The 14,250-nt window shown below is 40.6% G+C and overlaps 1 long non-coding RNA gene across 1 annotated transcript; it reads left to right on the forward strand.

Moving 5' to 3' along the window:
• The first annotated feature begins 1,652 nt into the window (after positions 1-1,652).
• LOC137828743 (uncharacterized) lies at positions 1,653-11,083 on the forward strand. Its single transcript, XR_011083959.1, has 2 exons — positions 1,653-2,080; positions 10,362-11,083. It is a non-coding gene; the product is annotated as an uncharacterized lncRNA (long non-coding RNA).
• The last annotated feature ends 3,167 nt before the right edge of the window (positions 11,084-14,250 follow it).

Below are 14,250 nucleotides of genomic sequence, written 5' to 3' on the forward strand. Positions count from 1 at the left end.
TGAGCTTTAGCCAACTCATTGATTTTGTTCTCATTCTCCAATTGTCTAAAAGATATCAATTGTACCGCTTGGGATACTTCTTTTAAAAGAGTTTTCAAAGATTTTACTTCACTTTCTATAGACTTTGGAGAGTGAGAGGAAGAAGACATGGCTAAAACTTTGTGTATATAGGTGTTTTACTTGGAGAAAGTTTAGGAAAGTTAGAGAAGGGAGTTTTCCAGGTAAGGGAGGTGAGTCACAATGGACTACTTAAGTACCAAGCCTTTTCCTTGCCAAAAACTTTTCCTCCAATGACTTCACACAAAATTTTCTCTTAGTAGAACACTTAGAACACAAGAAGTTGAGAAATCAAAAAGCAAGAAAACTATGTAAGCTAGATATGCAGCAAAACTAGTCGGTATAGCACAAAGTTAAACAAAACTAAGCATGCAAAACGTTTCTACCGAAACAAAGAAAACAAGTTCAAACAAGCAACAAATTACTAAGCAAAATTACTATGCTATTCGGCTCTAGGTGAGGCTTCTTGGACACTTTGAGCCCTTGAAGACACACTCACCGTCTAAAACGTAATTTAAAAGAGGTAATTAACAATAAACCAAGTTGTAAAGGAGATAAGAAAACCCCCTTTGTTGTTCCTCTTTTTGGTTAGTGCACTTTCTTTGTTGTCTTGATTGTTGATCTTCTAGGTGTTTGTAGTGTTTGTTTTCAAGATGCTTGTTTCGCCTTAGCTTTGACTCCTCCTTAGAAAGTTGGCTTTAATTCTCCAATTTCCAGCACCTATTCACAAGAGCTTAACCTTAAACCAAGTCAAATTCCATGCACATAAGCACCAAGAGAGAATTAAATTCCAGCACCCACAAAAGAGAGGTCAAGAAACAAAAGCAAGAAACAAATTTAATTGAAAGAAAACAGTACCACCAAAAGGATTTATAATATGACAACTTAGAAAGAGATTCAAGAAAATAAAGCAAACAATTAAAGGTACTCAATAAAAGTTGGCACACAAAAAGAATTCCTAAAGAAAAGCACTAGATTAGATGACCAAATAAAAAAAAAACAGCACCACTGGAAAATGTTGTGGGCCAGAAAAACGTGATTGTTCCCTGATTTATGCTGAGCTGTAATTGTAAAATTTGTTTCTGAAATTTGGATGCAAGAAAATTCAGGATCTTAGCTAAATTTTGGCTTTGGAATCACCTAAAACGCATGCACCATTTTTTTTTAATAATTTTTGCAAATTTGGTGTGCAGTTAGGCCAGCTGGAACGCTCAAGATTCGCACTCTGATTTTGTGAGATTTATCATTTTTTTTCGGTTGCTTCTTTTGACCTCATTCTTTTTTTGTCTTTTCTATAACACCTTAAACTTGCATTTTCCAGAGATTCAGAAGTTTCCTATGGGTGGAAAATTTTTTATAAACAAAACAGCCCAGAACAGAGAGGTGTTACAGGGGAAATCTGGAAAACTGGAAGAAAACAGCAAGATAACCAAAATTAACACAATGGAAAATGTGAGAATGGAAATTGTGTATGAACTAAGACACAATTATGAACTCAAACTAAAAAGAAAAAGCACCAAAGGATCAAAATAACAGCAGATTAAAGCAATATAAAGAGACCCAAAACAAGAAACAATCAAGCCAAAAATTAGGACTACTAAGAATTGATGACAATATGGATGAACATGACTTGACAAAACATGTATAGATTCAGAAAATTAAAGACTCAAAGCATAATATGAAGCAAAAATAATGAAAGCAATAAAGACTCAAAGCCTAAAACAAAAATAGCAACACAAAGGTGTATGGAATCCTATCACAAATTGCACAAGAACTTGTTCAAGATCAAATGAACAAGAGTGCTTGGGTTGGATCTTCCACAAAGCACACCAAGAACAAAATTAAAATATAAAAAACAGCAAGAAAAGTAAGGAATTAAAATGACAAAGATGAAAATAAAGAAGAACTGAAATTAAAAAGACAAGCTACTCATCTTGAAGAACCAATAGCTCATGATACCAAATGATGGCATTTCATGTGTTCTTCTTGAATCAAAGTAGTAAAAATGATGCGGAAGCAATGGGTGAGTGAAACAAAGCCCTCCTAGGAGTTGTGATGGCTTTGAAGGTGCATGATGAGTATGGATTAGAGAGGTTCGGCCAGCTCTATGAAGAAAGGTGAAGGGAGTGAAGTTTATAGCCTAGATTTCTAGGAGAAGTAAAGCTAGTGCACAAAATGGGCAGCATAACAATACTCAAATAAACTTGTCAAATACAAAGAGATAACCTTCCTATTTATAGGCTATTTGGGCTTAAATGTTAAGCTACATTTCTAAGGAAAAGAAAACCAAAATTAAATCTAAATTCTAAGCCATGTGCCATGCAATGACCGGCCACACAACCCTAGGTTCTAGAAGGTTTCCTTCACAAAGTTCTTTCTACACTACCTATCTTACTAAGTACCCCTAATGGGCCTTTTATGCAACAAAGCCTCTTCTCTCCCAAACCGTAGCTTTGGCCCTTGTGTGTGTGAAGCTAGACGGTCTAGGACTCTTCATAGATGCTCCTCGTGTAGCCTTGGCCTAGACGCTCCTCATCATGGCTAGACGCTCCCTTTGTGAGGCTAGACGCTCCTTGTGAGACTAGACGCTCCTTTTGGAAGGCTAGACGGTCTTGGTCTTGGAAGCTTGGCTTTCATAGTGTGGTGAGCTTGGGCCTTCCTCCATCAATGTTCCTGGGCAACATGTTGTCTGCAGGGGATAGAGATGCGTGGGTTAACTCAAGGAAAACAGATAAGTGCATAGTGTAATAAACAGCAAAGCAGATGATATGTGCAGAAAAGGTAAAGCCAAAGTCTTGCGCATAACGCACAAGACGCCCAGAAACAGCTAAGCAGAAGCAGTATTAAAGCAATAGTTCAAATGACCTAACCTATTTGAAATTCTAGCTGATCTTCATAGAATTCAAAGCTGATCAGGGAGGTGGTGAGGAAAGTTATATTTGCGTCCGCCACCTTCTTCCAGAAGAGACAAAGGTCTCTGTCCAATGCTCCCATGCTATCAGGACTTCTGGGCCTCCTGAAGCAGCTCTTGGACTCCTTTTTCCCCTTGTCCACCCAGTACAAGGGGAAGCCATCAAGAAGGGAGGTGTCCTTGTCGTTTGCACGTACTTGGACGAATTTCCCCTTCCAGTCTTTGTACGATTGCTGGAAGATGGTAAAGATGGATCTCCCAGCAATCGCATTCAAGCTGACCCACAGGCGGTCTCCTGGGTGCTTGGCTTCGAAAAGGAACAAAAACACGTCCACCGACGCGGGCAACCCCAGGTGGGCGCACGTTACTTGGAAGGCTCGAACAAACGCCCAGCTGTTGGGATGAAGCTGGGCGGCTGCAATGTTGAGCTCGGTGAGAAGTTCCCTCTCGAATCGGGTAAGAGGGAACCTGAGCCTGACCTTCTTGAACAGAGTCGTATAGACAAAGCAGAAGGGCCCGTCGGCGCTTACTTTGTCATCAGCACACACGGGCAGGTCGGCGGGGCAAGGCAGCACCATCATCCTTTCGTCGTGCTCCTTGTGAAACGACTGGTAGATCTCGTCCCCCTTAGTCAGCCGCAAGACTGCCCCCGCAGTGTTCACAGAGGATATTTCTTTCAGAAGGGTTGAGTTAGCCCAGGGGTATAAAGTTTTGAAGTCTGGCGGAGGAACGGGGACTCCTCCAGCGTTAGATGGAGTCGCCTGGGCTAGGGCAGATTGGGAAGACGCAGGCCTCTCAGCCTGCGAAGAGGGAGCGCCACGAACTTGTGTTGAGTCGTGTGCTTGTGAAGGAAGGTTTCGTGCTGAAGGAGGGGGGTTCGGGGTAATCTTTGTGCGAGTCATGATAGCAACTGCAAAGGAAGAAGAAAGGAAAAATGATCAGGGGGTTACAGGGGCTGACTCGATCACAGAAGGAAGGTGAAAAAACGAACGAATGTAAGTTCGTTGCGACGATCGACAAAGCCCTAAGTTACGCAGAAGGAGAAATGGAAAAAACAACCCACAGCGTATGCACCAAGCAGTTACAGGATGATGCAAATCGGTGAAAATGCAAGAAAACCCAGCAGATGAAGGAAAGTAGTTACCTTTCGATGATCAGGAAGACGATGGAGGAAGATGGTGATCTCGAGCGTTGAAGAGCGTTGAGAGTTTTCGCAGAAGGAAGTTAGAGCGTTTGCAAGCACGAAGAAAGTGATGGAACAGTGAAGCGAAATGGGTTTAAGGGTTTTTCAAAATGGGTTTAGGGAAACGCAAACGGCAAATGAAGGGAGCCGGTGATGAAGCCACGTGTCGAGCGATGAGTGAGGGGTTTGGTGGGGCGTCAAAGCAGCAGAAAGTACAACCGCTTGGAATTCCGCGTCAGGGCCACGTAGATTGGTGTTAACGAAGGCTCTTTCAGTCTTTTCGCTAGACAAGTCTTCGCTTAAGACTGGGGGGCTTGTGTACCGCCCTGATGGTCGGGAGTGATGACGTGGCATCCTGCTACAGTGTAGGCGTGTTGACAAGGCGCCAGGTTGGCAGAAAGGAAGGAAGTCGGGGGGCACGTGTAGTCGCCAGTTGTTAAGCTGGCGTGTTCCGACTTCCAGCTTACCAGAATGGGCGATCGCCAGGTTGAAGATGAAGTCGCCAGATGTAGACCCAGGCGACCAAGCAGTCGGAGATCGCTAGAACAAGCACATCGCCGAAGATGAAGGAGAAGCAAGTTACGAAGGCGGCCGGCGAGACCACAGGGAAGGTGTATGAAGGCCCCTAACTCGCCAGTTCCAGTAGAGATCGCACTCCTAAGTTAGCTATGCACTGGGCAGTACCATGCATAAGTAACTTAGCCAAAATGAGAGTAGAAGCAGCGCCAAGTCAGGGAGCCTCCAGATGATGGCACGTGTACAGTTGGATGCGAGCCACGTGTCCAAGTCTGTAACTGCCAGGAGAGAGAAAGCCACCAGGTATATAAGAGTTCTTAACAAACTTTCTGAGGTACGCACGTTCAGTTCATACACTTTACGCTTGCGAGTGATAGAGCTAACTGTGAGAGAGGATTTGCACGGTTCCAGTTCTCTTAGTTTTTGGTGATACCGTCACTGACTTGAGCGTTGGAGTGCGATCGGCCGCAGCGGCGCCGCGCTGTTTCTTTGCAGGTTCTTGAGATAGATCCCGAAGAGGAACGGAGGTGAGAAGCGGTGCGCACGACGATCCTTTGACGAGGCAGTTTCCAGCGTTCCAGTCAACAGGCAGGATCAGAGGCCCATTAGGGGTGCTTAGTAATTAGAGTAGTGTAGAAAGCATAATTGAGTGAACATTCTAGAATCTCTTTTTGTTTGGCCGGTCATGAGCATGTGCCATGTGCCTTGTCATACTTGCATTTCATTTGGCTCTCATTTCATTTACACTTAGCTTAGTTTTTACAGTTCTATAGCCTATAAATAGGAAGGCTATCTCTTGTATTTTTCCAAGTTTATTGTGAGTAAAGTTATGCTGCCATTTTGTGCCAAGCTTTGCTTCTTCCTACAATTGTAGGCTCTAAACTTCACATCCTTCACCTTTCCTTGGGCTGGCCGAACCTCCCAATATTCATACACTTCATGCACCTTCAAGATCAACATCACTCTTAGGAGGATCTTGCACACACTCATACATAGCTTCCGCACCATATCTTACATGATTCAAGAAGACCTTCATGAAATTTGCCATCACCTCCTGTGTAAGTTCACCAAGGCAAAGAATAGAATGGTTCGCCGGTTAACAAACCTCTCCCATTAAGTAATGCGCCAAGCTCGGGAATAGTATGGTTCCATGATGAACCTCCCTTTTGCACAAGTTTACCAAGGCTGAGAACAGTATGGTTCAAAACGTTAAAGACTCGCCCCTTGACTTTTATAGCAAGGTCGCGATTAGCTATTCAGATTTGTCCCTTGACTTTATACAGTAAGGATGAGGTCGCGAAAGAGCCGTTCACTCGGGTTAGAAACACCAAGATGGGAGAAGTGATGGAGGAGGGCCCAAGCTCACCACACGATGAAAGCCAAGCCTCCAAGACTAGACGGTCTAGCCTATGATGAGGAGCGTCTAGACTCAAAAAGGAGCGTCTAGCCCATGAAGAGGAGCGTCTAGGCCATGATGAGGAGCGGCTACATAAGGAGCGTCTAGGCCATGATGAGGATTCCTTCTAGACCGTCTAGCTTCACATACACATGGGTCAAAGCTACGGTTTTGGGAAGAGAAGACCTTTGTAATTGTTACATAAAGGCCCATTAGGGGTGCTTAGTAATTAGAGTAGTGTAGAAAGCATATTTGTGTGAACATTCTAGAAAGACCATGGAGGGGGGTGAGCATAAAAACTAGACACACCCCTCCCCATGTGCTCATTTGTGCACCCATGTGCCATGTGCACCCATGTGCTTCACATTTACATTTCATTTGGCTAGCATTAGGGTTGCATTATGGTCCTCCTTAGCCTATAAAAGGAGGAGCCTACACCTTGTATTTTCAAGTTTATTGTGAGTAAAGTTATGCTGCCCATTTGTGCTCAACTTTGCTTCTCCCTAGAATCCTAGGCTCTAAACTTCCATTCCTTCATCTTTTCCCTTGAGTTGGCCGAACCACTCAATACCCATACCTATCATGCACCTACAAGATCAACACCACTCTTAGGAGGATCTTGCTCAGTCTCATTCATTGCTTCCGCCCCATACTCTACATTGATTCAAGAAGAACTTCATGAAAATGCCATCATTTGGTATCAGAGCTTTGGTTCTTCAAGATGAGTAGCTCCTTGTCTTTTAAATTTTAGTTCTTCTTTATTTCCTATTGTCATTTACTTTCCTTACTTGTCTTGCTGTTTTTTTACATTTTAATTTGTTCTTGGTGTGCTTTGTGGAAGATCCAACCGAAGCACTCTTGTTCATTTGATCTTGAACAAGTTCTTGTGCAATTTGTGATAGGATTCCATACACCTTTGTGTTGCTATTTTGTTTTAGGCTTTGAGTCTTTATTGCTTTCATTATTTTGCTTCATATTATGCTTTGAGTCTTTAATTTTCTGAATCTATACATGTTTTGTCAAGTCATGTTCATCCATATTGTCAACAATTCATAGTAGTCCTTTTATTTGGCTTAATTGTTTCTTGATTTTGGGTCTCTTTATTTGCTTGAATCTGCTGTTCTTTGCTCCTTTGGTGCCTTTTTAATTTTTAGTTTGAGTTCATATTGTGTTTAGATCATACACAATTCTATTTCACAAATTTCCATTGTGTCTAAACTTTGGTATCTTGCTGTTTTTGTTTCCAGTTTTCAGATTCCCCTGTTTTCACCTTCTCTGTTTTGGCTGTTTTAACCCAGAAAAATATTTCCACCCATAGGAAAATTTTAATTCTCTGGAAAATGCAAGTTTAAAGTGTTATATAAAGGACAAAAAAAGAATTAGGTCAAAAGAAGCAACAGAAAAAAAATGATAAATCTTTTAAGATCAGAGTGCAAATCTGAAGCGCTCCAGCTGGCCTAACCGAACACCAATTTTGCAAAATTTATTAAAACAAAATGGTGCATCCGTTTTGAGTGAATCCAAAGCCAGATTTTAGATATGATCCTGAATATCTTGCATAACAAATTTCAGAGTCAAATTCCAAAAATACAGATCAGCATAAATCGGGGAACAAACATGTTTTCTGGCCCACAACATTTTCCAGTGGTGCTGTTTTTTTATTTGGTCATCTAATCTAGTGCTTTTCTTTAGGAATTATTTTGTGTGCCAACCTTTAATTGAGTACCTTTATTTGTTTGCTTTACTTTCTTTACTCTCTTTCTAGTTGTCACAATCTAAATCCTTTTGGTGGTACTGTTTTATTCAATAAAATTTATTTCTTGCTTTTGTTCTTTGACCTCTAATTTGGGTGCTGGAATTTAATTCTTCTTTGGTGCTTATGTGAATGGGAACTTGATTTGGTTAAGGTTTAGCCCTTTGCTAGGTGCTGGAAATTGGAGAATTAAAGACCATCATTCTAAGGAGAAGACAAGGCCAAAGCCGAAACAAGCATTTTTGAAAACACTACAAACACTAGGAAGATCAACAAGCAAAGACAACAAAGAAGTGCACTAACCAAAAAGAGGATCAACAAAGGGAGTTCTCTTATTTCCTTTGCAACTTGGTTTATTGTTAATTACCTTGTTAATTACGTTTAGACGGTGAGTGTGTCTTCAAGGGCTCAAAGTGTCCAAGAAGCCTCACCTAGGGCCGAATAGTATAGCATTCTTGATTAGTAATTGTTACTTGTTTGTAATTGCTTTTCTTTTGCTTTCATAGCTACGTTTTGCATGTTTAATTTTGTTAATTGTTGGTGATTGTCTTTCTTTTTGCTTAGTAGTAACGCTTTGCATGCTTATTTTGTGTTAAAACCGACTAGCTTTGTTAAATTAGTTAGCATACATTGTTTTCTTGCATTGAAAAAAAAAAATTGATTTCTCAACTTATTTGTGTTCTAAGTGTTTCACTAAGAGAAAGTCTTGTGTGAAGATATTGGAGGATAGTTTTTGGCAAGGAAAAGGCTTGGTATTTAAGTAGTCCTTTGTGACTCACCTCCCTTACCTGGAAAACTACCTTCTTTAACTTTCCTAAACTTTCTCAAAGTAAAACACCTATATACACAAAGCTTTAGCCATGTCTTCTTCTTCTCATTCTACAAAGTCTATTGGAAGTGAATTAAAATCTTTAAAAACTCTTTTGAAAGAAGTTTCACAAACTGTGCAATCAATTGCATATAGACAATTGGAGAGTGAGACTAAACTTAATGTTTTAACTAAAGCAAAGGATGAGAAGTCTCACATTCTAAAAAAATTACCTTCTCATGCATATATCTCTAAAGATCATGATTCTTTTGGGGAGGGAAGCATTAGAGTAAATGATTATTATCAAGCACCCCCTAGAAGACATAGAGGAGATAGAAAAGAACAAGAAAACCCAAGAGAGGTTAGGGTAGACCAACCCCATTTCCATGGAAAAGAAAATATAGAAGCTTGCCTAGATTGGGAAATGAGGGTAGAAAAATTGTTTGCTTCCCATAAAGAAAGAAAGGAAAGAAAAATACAAAAGAAGAGAGGGGAAGTCGAAAGGGAAGCTAAAGAAAAAGAAGAAAAAGAAAAGCATGAGAAGACCCTTGAAGAACAAAAGGCGTGGGAGAAGAGTGTTCCTTCCCACAAGGTCATTCAACAAGAAGGAAAAGTTGAAAATACATTTGAAAATATACCTCTTGTTGAACAACCTAGCCTTACCTTTTGTAAAGGAACACTTGCAAGCCTAAGTGAAAAAGAAGAGTCTTTAAAAGAAGCTTGCATAGATAAAAATATAATAGATTATTTCTCATATGTGCTAGGATATCACCAAGTGAATGTCAAGTTTTTTATAAGCATCTACAAAAACAATTTTTTATGTGAAGTAGTGGCTAAAGAAACTTGTCATGTCTTATTGAGACAACCATTGCAAAGTGTACAAATCCTTATAAACAATGGTTGTCACAACGAGACTATCCTTACACATAAGAGAAAAAGTCTTCATGAAGGAGAACTCATGGGACAAATTAGAGTTGATAAAACTCTAGAGCTTTTAAAAGGAAAACTTTTGTCCCCCATGAGAAAAGAAGTTCAAAGACATTACCTTAGGTACAATTCTTGTTTTCAAAATACGCCCAAGGCAATGTCTCATGAACTCTATACTCCTTCACCTTTTGCAAATGATCCTTGGGAAGATATAAATTTCCTATTAAAACTCCCTAGGACAACAAAAGGTTGTGATTCAATCTTCATGGTTATGGATAAACTCTTCTCTAGAGAAGTGATACATCTTCATGGTTTATCTTCAAGCATAGTGTTGAATAGAGTTCCAAATTTCGCAAACCATGATTTGAGGATTTCCTTTGGAAAACTTGCAACTAAATTGCACACTTTAAATTCTTATCATCCTCAAACGCATGGTCAAAATATATTTGAAAATCTAGCTCTTTCTACTATGCCTAGAATAATCATGAAGTGCACACACAACTCTAGAGGTGAGCAAACATACCATAAAGTAGTTCACAAAACTACTTATATTTCTACTTTTAAAGTTATGTGTGGGTTCAATCATCTTTCTCCTTTTAAGTTGTTACCATCTTCTATAGGATTTATGCCTAAAGAGAAAGTAACCACAAATGAACCTTTTAAAATACATAAGATGATTAGAGACCACACACAACCATTAAAAGAGAAACTTTGTCCAAGGTTGCCAAAACCAAAAGAAAAGCAAAAATGGCAACCTAGTAAAATTAATTTTCAAACTAACACCTATGCCTTATTTGATTATTTCTATAGGTGGACGTTTGATCCAGGAGGACAAGCTATGGCGAAGCAAAAGGTTGCTATCCGAGATCAAGTCTGTAGATCTGAGGATAGATCTTTTCCCGAAGGAGGAGATGATGGACACCATCCAGCCACAACCATCCCCCTAGTTAAAGAAAAAGCTTTGGATTTGAGGACAAATCCTTTTCAAGAGGGAGGGGATGATGGAGGAGGGCCCAAGCTCACCACACGATGAAAGCAAAGCCTCCAAGACTAGACGGTCTAGCCTATGATGAGGAGCGTCTAGACTCAAAAAGGAGCGTCTAGCCCATGAAGAGGAGCGTCTAGGCCATGATGAGGAGCGGCTACATAAGGAGCGTCTAGGCCATGATGAGGATTCCTTCTAGACCGTCTAGCTTCACATACACATGGGTCAAAGCTACGGTTTTGGGAAGAGAAGACCTTTGTAATTGTTACATAAAGGCCCATTAGGGGTGCTTAGTAATTAGAGTAGTGTAGAAAGCATATTTGTGTGAACATTCTAGAAAGACCATGGAGGGGGGGTGAGCATAAAAACTAGACACACCCCTCCCCATGTGCTCATTTGTGCACCCATGTGCCATGTGCACCCATGTGCTTCACATTTACATTTCATTTGGCTAGCATTAGGGTTGCATTATGGTCCTCCTTAGCCTATAAAAGGAGGAGCCTACACCTTGTATTTTCAAGTTTATTGTGAGTAAAGTTATGCTGCCCATTTGTGCTCAACTTTGCTTCTCCCTAGAATCCTAGGCTCTAAACTTCCATTCCTTCATCTTTTCCCTTGAGTTGGCCGAACCACTCAATACCCATACCTATCATGCACCTACAAGATCAACACCACTCTTAGGAGGATCTTGCTCACTCTCATTCATTGCTTCCGCCCCATACTCTACATTGATTCAAGAAGAAATTCATGAAAATGCCATCAAGAAGTGTGATTCCTTAGGTAACCTCCCTCTTGCGTAACTCCAGGGTCGAACAACATAGCTCACCAGTTAAATCCACCCTAACCTTCGTGATGCAGGATCGAGATCGGGAAGATACACTTCACCCTTATTCGAAAGCCAAAGTCAAAAGCGGTATGGCTCACTAATGTTGACCAGCATGGTCTTCCCGTCGATCCAAGGAAAGAATGGATTAAAATAAAATTGCTCTACTTCGCAAGAAGAAGATCAAGAAAAGCAAGAGGGGTTTATCCTCGAACAAAGGTCTACTCAATTAAGGAATTCGTGAGCACAAGAGAAGGCGTATAAAGATAAGCGTGCTACCTAAAGGGCAACCTCGGTCAAAAACACTGCTAGTTGAAGTCAACGCAAGTAAGGGTAGAATCAAAGGAAATAAGACAAATAGTTAAATAGAAGATAAATGCTTATAAAGTATAGGTACAAGGCGCTACAAGTGGCAGATTGTTCTTCAAAAAAGACAGTTATAGATAAGTTACTCCCTAAGCACGAGTTGCTTGTAAAAAATGTTGAACCAAGTGGTGTTCAAGCTTTGAAGAATCCAAAACCCTTTGAAGGATGTTGAAGGCTTGGTTGTGCTTGATGTTGCTAAGCTGTCTTAGATAGGATCTAGGGTAGATTGTTTATGTAATCCACTCTTGATTGAATTCAAAGCATAGGCATTCTCAATCCTTTTTAAAAGAAAAGTGTTTTTCAAACTAAGTGAAAAACAACCAATTGTTTTGTCGAAACAACCGATTGTTTTATACTTAGGTGTTTTTAGAAAAGATTGAAATTTTTTTTTCAAATGGTTGAGCTGTTAAAACCAAAACAACCGATTGATTCGAGGAAACAACCGATTGTTTGTTTTGGTACCATAACAGAAAAATGGTTTTTGCTTTGACTGAGCTTTAAATGATTTTAACTGATTACGCTCCAGTCTTTAATGCTTTGACCAATCTTTAAATGCAATGAATAGTTTGTTAAGATTTGATAACAAACAACAACTTTGAATATATTTAGAAAAACATATTTGAGTTTTAAAAAAAAAAGAAAAGAATGAACACAAGTTTTTGAGATTTTGAAAAGGTTGAGATTGCTTAGAGATTGAGATTCAATGTAGAGTTGGTAGGTAAGAGAGTCAATAATGTGTATCTTATAGATATCTCTTCACCATGTTCAATTGGATGTCTTCTATCCAAGCAAGATGAATCTCTCTCATTACTTGAATCAATGTAGAGTTGATAGGTAAGAGAGTCAATAATGTGTATCTTATAGATATCTCTTCACCATGTTCAATTGGATGTCTTCTATCCAAGCAAGATGAATCTTGGCTTTGGCATAGAAGAATTGCTCATATTCACATGAATCACTTGAACAAGCTAATTTCAAGGGATCATGTCATTGGGCTACCAAAGCTCAAGTTTGAGAGGGATCACATTTGTGAAGCGTGCCAAAAAGGGAAACAATGGAAAACATCATAGGGCAGATAAAGGAAGGTGTCTCCACACGTAGCTCCACCTCAAACTTCTACAGGCACACAACTTTCGTCTCACAAATTGAACCAAAGTCAATTGATGAAGCTCTCAAGGATGAGAAGTGGGTTGAAGCTATGCATGAAGAGTTGAATCGGTTTGCAAGGAATGAGGTTAAGCAAACAAAGGATGGAATCTTTCTATGTCAATCAAAGTATTGCAAGGAGATTCTCAAGAAATTTGAAATGGAAAGCTGCAAAGAAGCAAACACTCCAATGCCATCAAGCTGCTATATGGATGTTGATTCTGCTGGAAAGAGTGTAGATCAAACCAAATACAGAGGATTGATTGGCTCTTTGCTATATCTAACAACAAGTAGGCCAGACATCATGTTCGCGGTGTGTCTTTGTGCAAGATATCAAACAAATCCTAAAGAATCACACTTCAAAGCTGCAAAAATAATTCTAAAATATCTAAAAGGAACATCAACTGTTGGGTTATGGTATCCTTCTCACTCTCCAGTTCACTTAATTGGTTATTCAGATTCTGACTTTTCAGGTTGCAAGCTAGATAGGAAGAGCACAAGTGGCACTTGCCACCTTCTTGGCTCAAGCCTAATCTCATGGCATAGAAAAAAGCAAACATGTGTTGCCCTCTCTACTGTTGAGGCTGAGTATATAGCTGTTGTGCATAGATTCTATGGCCTAAACAACAACTTGCAGACTTTGGATTAAAGATCAACAAAGTCCCTTTGATATGTGATAACACAAGTGCCATCAATCTTACCAAAAATCAAATTCAGCACTCAAGGACCAAACATATTGAGATCAGACATCATTTCATCAGGGATCATGTAAACAATGGGAACTGTGAAGTGAAGTTTGTGGAGACCAAACTGCAGTTAGTTGACATTTTCACTAAACCACTACCAAAGGAAAGGTTCTTCTTTCTAAGAAATGAGTTAGGTATCCTTGATATTAATAATCGTGTACCGACCCGTCCTCGGGCGTTGACCAGAGTCAGCACTGGGTGGGACCCATCAAGGGCACAGGGAAAGGAGAAGGAAGATGGTCAAGCCTCAGGCGTTGACCGGCCTCGGGCGTTGACTGGGTCTCAACCAAGGGGCGCTTACATCCAATGGGCGCCACCTCCCGATACCCACGGGTAGGAACGACTGTGGAGGAGGCGACACCATAGGACACGCCCACAGATAGGAGGGGCCACCCCCCGATACCCACAGGTAGGGAAGACCGTGGAGGGGGCGACACGGTAAGAGGCCACGATACGGGCGTGGAGGCCTCGGGCCTCGGTACCTCAGAATAGTAATAAAGAGAAGAGAAAGGTGGTTTCGAGGCCATATTCCTAGTACCAGCAGGGAGTGACCTGACTCGTGAAGTACCCATACATGAGGTGTAGGGACGCGACAGTGCACACCACCTTTGGAGAACCGCTGGGACAGACACG

This window comes from Phaseolus vulgaris, chromosome 11 (assembly GCF_000499845.2).
Source record: "Phaseolus vulgaris cultivar G19833 chromosome 11, P. vulgaris v2.0, whole genome shotgun sequence".
Lineage (NCBI taxonomy): Eukaryota > Viridiplantae > Streptophyta > Magnoliopsida > Fabales > Fabaceae > Phaseolus > Phaseolus vulgaris.